The sequence below is a fragment of the Brassica rapa genome, chromosome A02, assembly GCF_000309985.2.
Source record: "Brassica rapa cultivar Chiifu-401-42 chromosome A02, CAAS_Brap_v3.01, whole genome shotgun sequence".
Classification (NCBI taxonomy): Eukaryota; Viridiplantae; Streptophyta; class Magnoliopsida; order Brassicales; family Brassicaceae; genus Brassica; species Brassica rapa.
In genome coordinates, this window is record NC_024796.2 from 9,462,818 (window position 1) to 9,474,102 (window position 11,285).

An 11,285-nucleotide genomic window follows, 5' to 3' on the forward strand; every position below is an offset into this window, starting at 1 on the left:
CTTGACGCGCTGTCCATTCACTACAAACTCGTCCCCTTTTCTGTCTAATAGCACAACTGCTCCGTAGGGTCGAACTTCCTTAACAGTGAAAGGCCCGGACCATCTAGACTTCAACTTCCCTGGGAACAGTCTCAGCCTTGAATTGAAAAGCAAGACCTTATCGTTGGGTTCGAATTGTCTGGCAATGATCCTCTTGTCATGGTAGGCCTTGGTTTTCTCTTTGTAGATTTTGGAGCTTTCATAGGCGAGGTGTCTTATCTCCTCCAGTTCATGAATCTGGATCATGCGTCTCTCGGTCGCTGGCTTGATGTCAAAATTCAGTAGCTTGACTGCCCATGCGGCCTTGTATTCAAGCTCGACGGGGAGGTGACATGCTTTACCATACACAAGGTGGTAGGGAGTCGTTCCTAGCGGCGTCTTGTAGGCTGTTCTGTAGGCCCATAGCGCATCGTCCAGCTTAAGCGACCAGTCCTTTCGTGAAGTGTTGACAGTTTTCTGCAGGATGCTTTTGATCTCCCTGTTGGACACCTCAACTTGTCCGCTCGTCTGTGGATGGTAAGCGGTTGCCACTTTGTGGTTTACTCCATTCTTCTTTAAAAGGCCCTGAAATGCCTTGTTGATGAAGTGTGTTCCACCATCGCTGATTACGACCCTAGGCACTCCGAACCTTGGGAATATGATTGAGCTGAACATCTTAGTCGCCACTTTTGCATCGTTCGTAGGGCTTGCTACTGCTTCTACCCACTTAGACACGTAGTCAACGGCGACAAGGATGTACTCGTTCTTGAAGGACGCAGGGAATGGTCCCATGAAATCGACTCCCCAACAGTCGAATACCTCAACCTCTAGAATGTAATTCTGAGGCATCTCATTCCTTTTGCTGATGTTCCCAAGTCGCTGGCATGCATCGCATCTGGCTACGTAGGCTTGAGCATCCCTGAACATAGTCGGCCACCAGAATCCTGCTTGGAGGACTTTAGAAACCGTTTTGAATGCAGCGAAATGACCTGCGTAAGATGAACCATGGCAGTGGTGCAGAATTCCTGGGATATCTGCCTCTGAAACACACCTTCTGAACAAACCATCCTTGCCTTGTCTGTACAAGAACGGTTCATCCCAAACATAACGCCTAGCTTCTCTCAGGAATTTCCTCTTATCGTTTCCTGTGAACTTAAGTGGTGGCTTTTCAGCAGCTAGATAGTTAGCAATCTCAGCAAACCATGGGAGGTGAGGATATTGCTTTTGGATCAAGGCGACAGGATGTCTCGAGATATGAGAACAATCGGGCGCCTTCCTCGGAGGTTGTTCCGCGATGCTGGAGCAGTCTGATGCGGTTCTTATAGATTGTTCCGCGTAACACAGACCAATCGCGTTGACGTGTTCAACTGGGTGTTCCTCATCAAGAGTTGTGTCGTCCTCAATCTTCATTCTGGATAGATGGTCAGCGACCCCATTCTCGACACCTCTCTTGTCTTTTATCTCTAGATCAAATTCTTGGAGAAGAAGAATCCACCTTAACAACCTCGGTTTCGCATCTTTCTTTGTGAGCAGGTACTTAAGAGCAGCATGGTCTGTGTGCACAATCACTTTAGATCCCACTAGGTAGGACCTAAATTTTTCGAAAGCAAAAACAATAGCCAGAAGCTCTTTCTCAGTTGTAGCGTATCTGCACTGAGCTTCATCCATAGTTTTGCTAGCGTAATAGATCACATGAAGTTTCTTGTCCTTACGCTGCCCAAGTACTGCTCCAACTGCGAAATCGCTTGCATCAGTCATGATTTCAAAGGGTAGGTCCCAGTCTGGTGGCTGCACAACGGGTGCGCTGACTAGAGCTCCCTTGATGGTGTGGAAAGCAGCTAGACACTCACTGTCGAAATCAAATTTGATCTCCTTACAGAGCAGTCTGGTGAGTGGTCTTGCTATCCTCGAGAAATCCTGGATAAACCGTCGGTAAAACCCAGCGTGACCCAAGAAACTCCTGATGGCCTTCACGTTTGCTGGTGGTTGCAAACTCATCATCACTTCGATCTTTGCTTTATCCACCTCAATTCCTTTCTCGGAGATCTTGTGCCCTAGAACAATCCCGTCTGTGACCATGAAGTGGCATTTCTCCCAGTTGAGTACGAGGTATTTCTCCTCACACCTTTTAAGAACCCTGCACAAGTTTGACAAACAGACATTAAAGGAGCTTCCATAGACGCTGAAATCGTCCATGAAAACTTCCATAATGTCTTCAATCAGGTCAGTAAAGATCGACATCATGCAGCGCTGGAACGTTGCTGGCGCATTGCACAAGCCGAATGGCATTCTCCTGTAAGCGTACGTTCCGTAGGGACATGTGAACGTCGTCTTCTCCTGATCGTCTGGATGGATGGGAATCTGAAAGAAACCTGAATAACCATCTAAAAAGCAGTAATATGGGTGGTTAGCCAATCTCTAAAGCATTTGATCAATAAAAGGGAGTGGGAAGTGATCCTTTCTAGTTGCTGCATTTAATTTCCTGAAATCTATGCACATGCGATGTCCTGTCACTGTCCTAGTAGGGATCAATTCATTTTTTTCATTTGTGATAACAGTGATCCCACCTTTCTTAGGTACGACATGAACAGGACTGACCCATTTACTATCTGAAATCGCATAGATCACACCTGCTTCAAGAAGTTTCATTATCTCTTTCTTAACGACATCTTTCAGATTCGGGTTTAACCTCCTCTGATGTTCGACAGAAGTCATTGATTCATCTTCCAGGTGGATTCTATGCATGCATAAATCAGGCGAAATACCAGGGATGTCAGCTAGCGAATATCCTAATGCCTTACGATATTTTCTAAGTTCGCATAAAAGCAATGCAGTTTCCACATTATTCAGCTCAGCATTCACAATGACAGGATATGTGGAATTCGGACCTAAGAAAGCGTACCTGAGCCCTTTGGGAAGGGGTTTTAGCTCAACCTTGGGAGCCTTGAGCTCGCTCCAGGGATCCTCTGGTTGGTCCGGTTTAGTGGTCGCTCCAGATGGAGTGGTCTCGCACCTGCTGATATCCTCCCCCAGACTTAGACTCGCTACCATTCTCCCCATACTCCTTGCGGAGTCAAGCATCTTGGCATATCCATCAGCATCAATGTTCACCATACTCTGCTCGGCTTCAGCACGCACTAGTGCAAGTTCCAGTGGATCTTCGGTAAGAATCTCCTCTATCATTCCTTCTTGTGGTTGGAGCGGATCTATTCCTTCATTGACCTCAAAGGTTTGGCCATCCAACATCGGCTTCTTTAGCAACTCATCCATTTCAAATTGCATAACTATGTCCCCAAGATTCAGATCAATCTTCCCCTGTCGCACATCAATGATAGCTCCGACAGTACATAGGAATGGTCTTCCCAAGATGAGGAGGTCCTTAGACTCTTCTTCCAATTCCAGAACAACGAAGTCTGCTGGAACAGTGGTGTTCCCTACCTTCACTTGGAGATCCTCTAGAATACCAACAGGGGATTTGACTGATCTGTCTGCGAAAACCAAGGACATCTTAGTTGGTTTGAAATGCGTGTATCCGAGTCGTAGAGCTACAGAGTACGGCATGAGATTCACGCTGGACCCAAGATCCACCAAGGAGCAGGCGAAAACTGTCTTCCCAATCTGGATAGAGAGGACAAATTTGCCGGGATCTCCTCGTTTTTTTATCTGCCTGTTCTGAAGCACTGCGCTGCACTCCTTGGAAACTGTCATGAACTCGCTCTCCTCTGATAGTTTCCCTGAGATCAACCCCTTCATAAAGCTACGCATGGAGGGCATCATCTGAATCGCATCCATTAAGGGAAGTCGGACGGTTAGATCTTCCAGCATCTTCCTGCATTTTATTTCCTCCTTGTCCTTACGAGTGACCTTCGCTGGAACAGGGTAAGGGACTTTTGGAATGTATTCGCGAGGAGGAACAGCCTCTGGAATCGGGCGCACTGCTTCAGACGGTTGTTCTGAGCCTGGCGAGACTGTTTCAACTACCGGCTCTGTATTCCCCTCATCTGCTTGGTCGGCTGGAGGTTGTTCTAACTCTTTCTGCTTGCCTTTCTCAGCCGCGGTGAACCTTCTCCTTTCTGGCTCGGAAAGTTGCTTCCCGCTTCTTAGCTGAACCGCGTTGCACTCCTTAGGGTTTTTGTCTGTTTTACCAGGTAGAGTACCTTGCTGTCTCTTGACACTCTCGGCAGTCTGAGCTATCTGAATGTCCATCTGTCTCATATGGCTTGCGACATTATCATATTTGGTGCTCAGGTCTCCGAACATATGGTTCATCCTAGTATTGATCTCAGTGGTGACCTGGTTCAGCGCTTTCCCTTGGAGCTGTTGTCCTTGGAGGAGTTGCTGCAGCATGGTTTTAGTTTCATCTTGCGGAACAGCGACAGGGGTGGAGGTAGCGACTTGAGTGTTCTGGTGGTTCTGTATTTGAGGCTGATTGCTCTGCGGTTGGCTTAGAACATATGTTCGGGGCTGATAGTTCTTCTGATATCCCGAATACTGGCCCTGGTTGTTCTGCGCCGGATCAACTTGTTTGTCCTGCTTAGGCCAGAAGAGTTGTGGATTGTTCCTTACGTTAGGGTTTGGGTGATAATTCTTCAGCTGCCACCCTTGTCCATTTACGTAACTCACTTCCTGCTGATCGTCTCCTGCCTGCTCAGCTTCAAACGCCTTATCCCCCGCATTTTTCTCAGGAGTTGCTTCTTCCATTATGAAAACCTGGCTCTGGTTTCCCTTCAGCAGTTGGTCCATCTTCGCCGCTATATCGTCTATGCTGTTCACACTTTTAGAGCGATCATGCTTTTTGTTCTTGTTGAGTGAACTAGAAGCCATGTTCTCGATCAGCGCGAATGCACCAGGAGTGGTCTGAGTCATGAAATCTCCGTTACTAGAGGAATCAAGGGTGTTCCGGTACTCATAGCTCACTCCATCGTAGAACACCTCCAATATGTAATCGTCATCAAACCCGTGGTGTGGACATTCCCTCTGGTACTCTTTATACCTCTCCCAAGCTTCATAAAAGGGTTCATCAGATTTCTGCTTGAAGTTGGAGATTCTATGCCTTAGAGCCGCGGTTTTGGATTTTGTGTAGAAGTGGCTCAGGAATGCTGATCGAACCTGGTCCCATGAGGTTAGAGAACCGGTTGGGAGAGATTGCAGCCAACGTGCGGCTTTCCCTTCAAGAGAAAATGGGAACAGCGTGCACTTGACGTAATCCGGTGGCACTCCATTTGAGCGAGAGAAATTGCAGATCCTCTCAAAGGCCTCTATGTGGTCCATTGGTATGTCTGAAGTGAGGCCACTGAATGTGCTCTTCTGTACCAGACCAATCAGAGCAGGTTTGATCTCATAATCCTGTCGAGTACAGGGTGGAGGGTTGATGGGAGAGCGGTTAGTAGCAAAATTCCTCGGAAGGTTTCGCTCCCCAATAAGAGCACCACGCTCCTCTCGCGCAGCGTTCTCGGCTGCTTGCTCTTGTGCAGCTTGTTGCTGATTCTGGATGGTTTGCTGCATCTGCTGCATCTGCTGTTGCTGATTCTGCATTTGTTGTTGAATGAGTGCCAATGCAGCAGTGAGGTCATCCATATTGCCATGATCACCCATGTTGGTGTCGGTTGTTCTTGGCTGTTGACGGTTCTGTCTTTCTGATCTTGCGAGTTCTTCGTTAGTCAGCTGATGTAGTGGTCCTTGTGCGTTGCTCCGAGTATGTCTACTGGTCATGCACTTGGATCATCTGTTCCAACAAAGAAGTAAAGCAAGTTAGATATCTCAGACTAAATATTAAACCGAAAAATAAAGGTAAAAGCTTAGTCCCCGTCGCAACGGCGCCAAAACTTGATACACTAAAAATGAATCCTTGCTACTGTCAAGTTAACAGTGGTAATTATAGTATTTGAGATTCAATCCAGAGGACCAGTTTACTCTTTACTCTTATGAGTTTAAAATCAAGCTGAGAAACAAGTTGGTTTTGAGAATTAATTGCGACAAAAGTAACAAGAATGCCTAGGTAATTTGAATTCAATTTAAATGAAGCTAGCTTAGGGTCAATGATCGGATGTTAATTGCAGAACTGAACAACTATTCAAGTGCGATGAAATGCGGTCTAGAACTCAGATCACTCAGCTGGAACAACTCACTATCGTGATCTTGTTCCCTATGCGTGTCGGTCTTGAATCCTAAACTCTCGCTTGGAACAAGACGCGAAAGCAAGCTTTAGATGCGAGATCTGATTAGTTCACTTAATACCCTAATATCTACTCTCGCTGATTAGGGATACTAAGCTCATTCAATATAGGTCGACTCATCTCCTAACGGTTAGCTAGAGGATTAAATCATAGATCCAACATTAAGTGATCAGTTCAATGCAGGCAGTAAGATCAATATGAATGAAGATAGTTGAGATCACTTATTTGTGTTCAGTTCATGCGGCTAACACCCTACAACCCTAAGCAAGCTTAGCCTACTACTCAATCATAAAGCAGGATGACACAGACAAGATTTCTGAATAATATTGCATATAAAATAAGTAAGAAGACAAAGGGTTCAGGGTAATCTTCTCGTGAGAATGAGAGATGGAGCCTTCTCCCTTACAAGTTGCGTAGAATCCAAAAAGCAATCTAGGTTTCTTTGTAAAAACTAGTGTGTATTCTTAAGAAAACGATAGCCTCCCCTTTTTATAGGGGGGCGCTGGTGATAGGGGAATAAGAGAAAGAGAAAGTCGAAAACTAGGGCAAACTCCAGAATAGGAAGTTTCCTTAACGATCGGGAACAGTCTAATGCTTGATCTCTTCTGGAGCAACCCTTGGGTTGTTCTAAATGACTGTTCCATGTTGAATCCTTCAAAACAGCATCTGACTTCCTGAAACTCTCTCCTTTACTCTTTCACCTGTTCCCAACCTGGAATGATGTAAATTAAACACGAATTATGACTGAAAATGAGCTCAAAGTGCACATGTATTGGTATTAAAAATACCACATATCAAATATACATACAGTAAAAAAAAAGAATATACATACAGTCAATATAAACAATATTTGTTTAGCTATAAATTGTTAATAACATAACTGTTTGACACACCAAAGTCAAGACAATTTCTAAAGGAAACCAAAAGAAGTTGTTTCGAATTTGTCATAATGGGAAAAATACTGACGCAAATCTTACTATTTGTGAAAGGTAACATTTTGACGAACATGAAAAACAATAATTCCTGGTACTTTTCTCTTGAGCTGTCGTTCGACTAAACATCACGATGAAAGCTAAAATTATGGTGATTTTTTATATTTTAAACGAACAGTAAAAATGATTTTGTAATTGTATATAAGATTTAGTGTGTTTGTTGTATTTGCTCAATAGTTTAGATTTTAAAATCTCTGCAATATAACTTAAACTTCTTTTTAACATATATAATGTCCTAATGTTACTTCTTTTTCTTTTTTTTTGAACACAATCCTAATGTTACTTCATTATAATTCATTTCATTTTTTTTACACAAATACAAAATACAACAAATAAAATGATACATAAAACGATAGAACACATAGAATAACTTATGATGAATCTTTTTGAGAGGTCTTGATTAATAGAGTAAAAAATCTATTAGTTTTCTTGCGATCATCAAATCTTTGTCGCATTATAAACATTGATTCTCTTTATTGTATTACATTGTTCCCATTCCAATTTAGATATATATATATATATATTTTTTCGGTTTAGAATCCAATGTATTGATTTAACCGTAAGAAATAAAAATTGGAACAATCAATTTTCAACGATTGTATGAATATCGCCATACAATAAGGAGACTACATCTTGTACCGTGTGTTTTCTTCTTCTCCGTCTTGCTTCTATCTCTAGATCATATTCTGCATGAATCCACGACGGTTTCTCTGGTGCCGTTGTTTCCGTAACAAATACGATAAGATTTGTTTTAAACATCGGATAGTCATCACCCACTTATGATAACCACCGGAAACTACAACAAAACGAACAATATATGTCTGATTTGACAAGGACTCAGCAATAAATGCTGAAAGATATCAAAAGTAATATTTAATTGCACTCTTGTGAAGGAAGGAACAAATCTTATAAGAAGACATATTCATGCTTTTGTTTTGGATTGCTCTCACAACTATATTTTCGTGAAATTATATGATTGAAAAACAAATTAATGAAGGGGGGAGAGCCACCGACACAAATGCCAGTGGCCCTAAAGAGATCGACGAGATTGAAGAAATGCAGAAATGGGTTTTCAAAATCACCCTTGAGAGAAAAAAAAAAGAAATTGTCTACACGCCCCCTCCCATTATAATTCATTTCAAATATATCTACATGCAATTTTTAGAAAACTATTTAGTTTTCAATAAGAATGAATTTTAATAAAGTATTTAAAATCTTAAATGAATAACACCAAAGCTTAAAACCTTTTAGTTGTGATTTACATATAAAAAAACTGTATAACGTGACCAGAGAATTATTAAATACTGCATCCATTCCTTAATAATAGATTTTTTAGAAAAAAAGTTTGTTTCAGAAAGATATATTTTTGTGTTTTCTGTGAAAAATTGTAAACTTAAAAAAAATTAATTGACTTTATTGAATTGTTAAAAGTTATTGAAGATTGAAAATTACAGAAAACAATATATTTATTATGGTAGTTTAATGTGTTTTTCTTAATATGTGTGAAAATACTAAAAATATATATTTGTAGAACGGATGGAGTAGTTAATAGTATTGTAAATTGTAATAGGATTTAAATTCTCTTGAAACTTTTCCTAATTCACAATTATGTTCAAATATTTTTTGCTCACCATTCTATTCAAGGCTCTGGTTGGATGTGTTTCAAAAAAAGGCTATGGTTGGATAACCATTGTGATTTCCTAAATTTTAAAAAGTTTTGGTGTATCTACATTTTTCCTATTGTTGCAAATGCCAATACAAATTAAGTTTTGGTTCTATAAACTAATAAGAAAAAAGGCCAAAACTAATATATATGTAGTGATAGCCGACCACAACCGTTGGTGTTCAGAAAGAAAGAAAAAAACGACCACAACAGCTTACGAGAAAGAGAAACCCATTTAAAGAGACAAGTGATGCACCTAATTTTTTCTTTGCGCATTCAGAAGAGATGTTGAGCTTTGGTTCGCGGATCAAATTTTTTCCATGCCCATGAGTTACTTTTTGACGAATTGGTTTCTTATTTACCGAAAAAATTCAAAACAAAAGGAGAAGCAGAAAATATATTGGAATGTTGTGAAACTCTGCTGTATATTTTCTTCTCCTCGACCTTTACAAGCAGAAAAGCTAAACGCATTAATTATCAAATGATCTCAGTCTCATTCGTTAACGTAAAATACTCTCTAAGAACAAAAATATAATTGCATATGTTAACTTTTCTCACTTATATTAGTTTAGGTTTCATAACACCTGCAGTATAAGATATTCTACAACACAATCTAAGGTGGATAGCTCCAGTAGCTCAAAACAGTTATGTCAAAAGCAAGATTGGATCACATGCTTTCTGTTCAGTTCGTGCTATAGAAGCAGTGAAACAACTCAACCTAACATTTTAAGCTATTCAAAAGTCTGCATTTTAGTGATTAAAGTTTCTATGTTGGTGTTGCAAAATAATTTTATTTTCTGGTTTAGTCATGAACATATAATATAATGATCATTTAACTCAACTAGCCTTTCTCTATGCTTTGTTCCTTTCATAAATGAAGTTTACCGCTGGATAACTATGAAAAATATTACAAAAAGATTCTACGTCCGACGTACTGTTTGCACCATGCTGCATATCTTTTATAATTTTTTTCTCTATTAATTTTCAAAATTTTACTTTTTCGGAGGCTTGAAACTCATACTTCCTCGTGTAAGAACATTAATTAATGTTGATAAAAAAAACATTAATGAACATTTAGTCAAACCACTAGATACAAGTTTTGATTGTTCCTTGAGCTTTAAAAGCAAACAAAGTAGAAATTAATTAAACCAAAAGCAAAGCAAATATCCTAGTATACAAAGGAAATGGGCTTTTAATTTCTCAAGTATTTGTAATTGACAGTGTTGTTAATGTTTTTGGAAAGCAGAGTTTATTTTTTCGAAGAGCCTAAGTGCCTAACTCTCTAAAGGTTAATGACTGTCTGTTAAAAAAAAATTATGGCCTAGTTGTACTGATCAGAGACTTTTCACCCATTTATTTTGCATAACCAGAATTGTATTTCATGAATAGGTTGCCAAAAATCAGAACTATGAATTATTCAAATGCATGAATTGAACTTAACTAGCTTGTTCTGATATTGTGTCAGCCCATGCTATTTTTACTACGACTCCAGGTAACACTCCATACCCTCTATCGAATTATATTTCTTATGTGACCTTCTCGGCTAGCCATAAGGCTTTTGTTGCAGCTGTTACTTCATCTGTCAAACCAAGATCCTACAATGACGCAGTAGGGATGAGGTTTAACGTAATTCCATGTCTGAGGAACATGCCACTCATATACAAAACTAAACATGGGAGGTTACTACTCTCCCTCCAGGCAAAAAGTGCAACAACATGTGATTTAGAAGACCAAATACCATTTCAATGGCAAAATCTATAGAGATAAATCTCACTTAGTTGCTTGTGGTAACAAACTGAAAGAGGGGCTCAAATATAAAGAAACCTTTTTTCATGTTGCTAAGCCTTCTACAGTCTGTATTCTTCTTCAAATTGTTGCTGCTAGGAAGTGGGAAGTCCATCAAATGGATGTTCATAATGTTTTTCTACATGGTGACATAGAGGAAGAATTTTAAATGAGACTACCACCTGGTTTCCAAGGTTCCGATCCTACTAAACTTGGCTGACTAAGGAAATCCATCTACGGCCTTAAGCAAGCATCTAGGTGCTGGTTCTCTAAATTGAGCAACACTTTACTCTACTGAGGCTTTTTGTAAAGTCGGTCTGACTATTCTCACTTCTCATTCCTATATGAAAAAATTGAGTTGCACATTCTCATTTATCTTGACGACTACTTTACATAAATTCAAAAATTATCTCAGTCAATGCTTCCACATGAAGGACTTTGGAAAGTTGAAATATTTTCTTGGTATCGAAGTAGCTCGTAGTAGCGAAGGAATTTTCCTTTCTCATCGCAAGTATGCACTTGATATAATCACGAGCTTGCAATAGCAGATGGTGCACATGTATTTGATGTCAAAGCTTACCGACGTCTCGTTGGAAGATTGATATCTCACTTTTACTCGCCTTGAATTGTGCTACTCCGTCCACATCCTGT

The 11,285-nt window shown here is 40.4% G+C and overlaps 1 non-coding gene across 1 annotated transcript; it reads left to right on the plus strand.

The window, feature by feature from the left end:
* Nucleotides 1-4,972: 4,972 nt before the first annotated feature.
* Nucleotides 4,973-5,079, plus strand: LOC117132228. The gene has a single exon (XR_004455788.1). It is a non-coding gene; the product is annotated as a small nucleolar RNA R71 (small nucleolar RNA).
* The last annotated feature ends 6,206 nt before the right edge of the window (nucleotides 5,080-11,285 follow it).